We start from the raw sequence: 4,886 nt of genomic DNA, 5'->3' as shown, positions 1-4,886 counted from the left end.
AGTCTCAACTTGGGAAGAAATAATTTATTGTCATTAAAATTGTGTAGGACAGAGAGAAAGAAAAATTAAAAACCACCTCTTCCCTCATCCCCTTTTCTTCCCAGGCTCTATTTCACCCTTTCATTCCTGACTCTTCTATTCTTTCCTCAAAAAATATCCAAGGAAGATGGGAATAATTGCTTCTAGTCAGTTCAAAACACAGTCTTGTCTCTGATTTTCTTTCATGAAGAAAGAAAGCCTTCATTCCATGAAGTACAGTCCTTTAAGYAAGCCCTTTACCTTCCTTCTCCTGTGTGCACTCTCCACAGGCTACGAGGGAGCAATCTGCATCACCATAGTCTTCTTTATGGACTGCAAGGGAATTTCTGCTCCAGCACCTGGAGCACCTCATTATCTTCCTTGTTCTATGATCTGAGTGTCTGCAGGGTTGTTTCTCTTGCATTTTTGTCACTTCTATCTCTCGCTGAAACCACTGCACARTGATTTCTACCCTTTTTTAACCACTTTTTCACAGAGGCACCATCAGCTCATCTGACAGGCTCAGCTGTGTCCTGCAGCAAGTCCAGTGGAGCCAGCTGGGACTGGCTGTGTCTGGCAAAGGGCAGAACCTGGTCCTGCTCACAGAGGCCACCCTGCAGACACGTTGGCACATAAAACAAATACAGAAGGATCCTTGAGAACATCAGCTAACAGTTTTGAACAAAATGCGTTTTCATCAAAGGAGATCTTCACATCCCATTAAGTGTTGTAATTCCATTTATTTAGGTAGGTAAGGATCAATTTTTACTGTCACTAATGTGAAAATAAGAATTAATCTCCAAATTGTCACTTCCTTAACTTCCCTTATTCTGTTAATTTTTAATTGTAAACTTAGTGTTTCTTTCACATCTTGGACAGCAGAGAGCTATGCAGGCACTGGCAGTATCACAAGAAAATGCTGAGAGTACCTGATTCATTAGCTCTAAAAATAAGAAACATGGTATGTAGACAGAAGCTCTTTGGAGATTCTGATAACAGGCCTAGCACTGAGTTCATGTTGCARATACAGAACATCTCACATGATAGARTGGGTCATCAATTTCCACTGAGCATCCAGAACTTGTAAGTACTTACTCAAGAGGAAATTCCAAAATCAGTAAACTTCTGTKAGTACCTATAATAAATTAAGATTTTTCAGATTTCAGCTTTGTCATGATTACTTTTTGAAACAGGCTTAAATATGGAGAGAAAACTTCCTCCTACTGATCAGCCTCATCAATGCAAGCATTACCTCATCACAGCTGCTGAGACAGATATTAATGCTTCTAAAATAAGGTTTGAATTTTATTTTCTAATGTATGCCCCTAATCAGCAGAGCCTACCAAAAAGTGTGTATTTTGTTTTTATTTAAGTTAATGGCTCTGGACTTAAGCATGTAGATGAATTTCAGATTGATACAAGTGAACATAGCTGYGATTTATTTTTTTCTTTCACTTGCAGGTAAATAGCAACTTGAGGGGAAACTCTCTTCTCATTTAATTTGATGTTCTTYACACTTAATTTTCCATGACTTTCCTTTGTTTCTCCAGATTTGAACCAATGTATCTAAAATGAGCAGTTGACTCTTAGAAGTTGACACAGAAGTAAAAACAAACACAATTTAGTTGCCAGTCCAAAAAGCCATTTCCAAATATTTATTGGAAAGAATAGTTAATTTTTCTAATATTTCTTCTTACTTTTTTCTAGAAGAGGCAAGAGAGTGTAATGGGAAATTCAGCATTGCTGTTTATGAACACAAATTTGTCAGCAACAAGGGGATTAACATTCATTTTCCTCCCAGAAACAGACCGACTTATATTCTCTTGAAGCACRATAGATGCATTTAGGTTGCATAAAAACCTTAAAGAAAGATAAATGAAACTACCATTTCAGTGAGAAAGTCTTGAGGTTTTGGCAGAATTTATAAAAATGTGTTTGAAACCTCCAATTTTTCTACAGTTATTACAGATAAAGAAAATAAGCACTTAATGGGACAAGGGGTTCTGACAAAAATTAGTAACTAAAATGAAATCAGCAGTATCAACAGATTTACTTGATTACAAAGCAGAAAGACATAGGGGTCTTCTTTTYCTTGTTTCAGATTTTAATGGTCTTATATGTGTTTTGGTTTGTTGTTTCTTTTGGATTTGGTTATTTGTGTGCGTGTGTGCATGTGTTGATATTTGTTAATGATAATTGCCTTTCCCTGTACWGTTTATTTTTAATGAGCCCCTCAAAATGGAGCATAAATACTATAAAAGCACAACAGTAATTATTCTCATCTACTTATAAAGGAATATTGAACAAAARATAAACAGGACACTGATGATTTTAGAGCTTAAATGAAGCTTGATAAATTACTCAAAACACTCTTTAATATCACAAATCTGGGGTGCGGAGTTGGGTTCCACTTTTATATGAATTATCCAAAATAGCATCTYGAGGCACCAGCTAAGTTTTCTAAACACTTCTAGTTCCACTTGTAAAGCCATAGTCAATACTCAGAGCCTCTCCACCTGAGAAGCTGCCCAAACACCCTTGGAGTCAGGTTGTATGTCTCTGTTAGGGTACAGATTCAAGTCCTACAGAAAAGGACCAGCTAGACCCTATAGTGAGCTGCTGCTGCAGCCCTATTGCTTCTGTAGGAAGGTTATTGGAGGGCTCTCAGCCTATAGCCATAGGGTGCAAAGGAGCCCCAAAACAGAGAGGCATGAGCTCCTGTGCCAGCACTGAGGGGGGCAATGTGGGGTTCAGGGAAATTGCAGGAAAGCCCTTGAGACTGCCAGCATAGGTTTGTGCTGTTAAAGTGCTCAGCAGCAGGGAATGCCTCCAGACACTCAATCAGTGTGTACCAGCAGAGCAGATGAAAGCCTGGTTTGCATACAACACTCCCCAACTATGTCCAGGTATGAACCAGGGTTTACTGCAAGGGACTGAGCATTGCCAGTAGGTAAAACACATTCAGGCAAAATGTATTGATGACTAGGAAAGTTTGATAGCACAGATGTGGGCATTGGTCCTGGCTGGTCTCAAGGGCAAGGAGTGGTCCTAATCTGTACCCTAAATCTGCTGGTACAGTCTCAGATCACTTTAAAACAATTAGGTAATTGCACAATAAAATTAATATATAAGAGGAATTTATGCAATTTCTTACATTTTCTTTAAAGCTACTAGGTAAATGGAAGCTGAATCCTTAGATTTGGAGCCAATTTCAAGTCAGTATACCTTACCATTCACCACGACCTTTGCTGTATGATTAACATCCTACTCTCCAGAGACATAGGTCAAATATTTTAAATGTGATTTCTGTAWAGCAAAATTAAGTAAGCAGTATATCTGCATTAAATAACTATATAGGGAGGYATAGGTCTGTAAATATTCATATATATAWAATATAAAATAATACTTATAAATAYRTAAATGCCATAGCTATTTGCAATTAGTGTCAAGAAGTTARSTGTTAGTTCCTGGATCTTCTCTCAGATCYAGTTTGTACCCACAGAGGTTGAAGAAGAAAAATTTTGTCCCATTAGATCTGAAAGTAGCAGCTACAACATGCTGGTAACCTCAGTACTGTTCTTCAATGAAGGGTTTTTAATTGCTCTCTACCAAGCACCCAGCACTTATRTCTCTGAGGTGTGCTGTCTTCAGTGTTGTTATCTATGATGCAGTAGGGGAAGAGAGAGAGCTCTTATCATAGCAAGGTACTGCTGGGAAGCGAAATGATGTGTTCCCAGATCTGAACGTTGAATAATCACTTTCCATGCTCAAGAATAATGAAAGAGTGTTTGCTTCATACCCATCCCTATGTTGTCTTGTACTTTCACTTTATAATTCAGCATGCCTTCCTATGAGCTGTTTTCCCCTGCAGAGTGAGAGTTCAGTGAGTGCTAATTCTCCAAAGCTTTTCCAGTGTGTGTGTGCTGGGCTGTCAGGAATCCCCAGAGCTCACAGWGTACCTGGGTAGTGCCTTTCCATCTCCCTGCCTTGGCACAGTGTCTCGAAATCACAGCGCAGCAGCTGCAGGTTCCTGCAGAGCGCTTTGTGAAGGTGTGGAGTGCAGCCCTGCGCCGCTTCCTCTGACAGCTCTGCCTTAGGGGGCGGATTTCTCACTGCTTTCCTTGCTTTTGTGCTGCACACTGAAGAGGGTGTGCAGCTTTCTAAATGTGCATACATTATACAGACCTTTTTGTTTAGCTCAGGATATTAGGAGGAAACTCATTAAACCTTATGGGGAAAGCTTGACTCTGATGTCAGAGCACATCCTCTGATAGTGTTCATTTCTCACTTGGAAGCCTCTCTTGCCAGCACTGCCCATAGAGATATGACATTTCCCTTTTTTTTCTGTGTAGTGTTTTAAAATTGCTAAGGATGACAGCTCTCGATAAAACATTCTGCTCTCAGAACTGAAGCAAAGGACATAATGATAGGGTGGGTTATTCCTTCACATCAGAACAACTAATTCATGAACATATCAGATGCTATTTTACATCCTTGTCTCGTCCTTTAACATTTCCAACTTATTCCAGTGTTTCTTTGAATTGCTTTGGCACCTGATGCCTCTGTGAAATCAGAGAACAGAGACAAAATCAAAGATTGGCATTTGCTATATAGGAGAAGGAGCTCTGTAGCAAAAATTACACCTTTAGAAGGAACCTTTTACACTGGCTAGATTGGTGCACAGTATCTCTAAGGGACACTGTTCTTTATAACATGCTTCATTTTTGTTCCTTCTTCATCTGCCAAGAAGGGTACACACTTATTTGGAAGATAAAACATTTTAAAAGTTCATGTTGATGAGAATGGGACTCTAAAACATGAAAAATATGAACAGAAAATAAAGAGGTCAGGTACAACAGAAAAAAAAA

Source organism: Malurus melanocephalus, unplaced genomic scaffold (genome assembly GCF_030028575.1).
Source record: "Malurus melanocephalus ecotype Western Australia unplaced genomic scaffold, MMel_1.1 scaffold_0, whole genome shotgun sequence".
Taxonomy (NCBI): Eukaryota; Metazoa; Chordata; class Aves; order Passeriformes; family Maluridae; genus Malurus; species Malurus melanocephalus.
Note: the sequence above shows the minus strand (reverse complement) of the source record.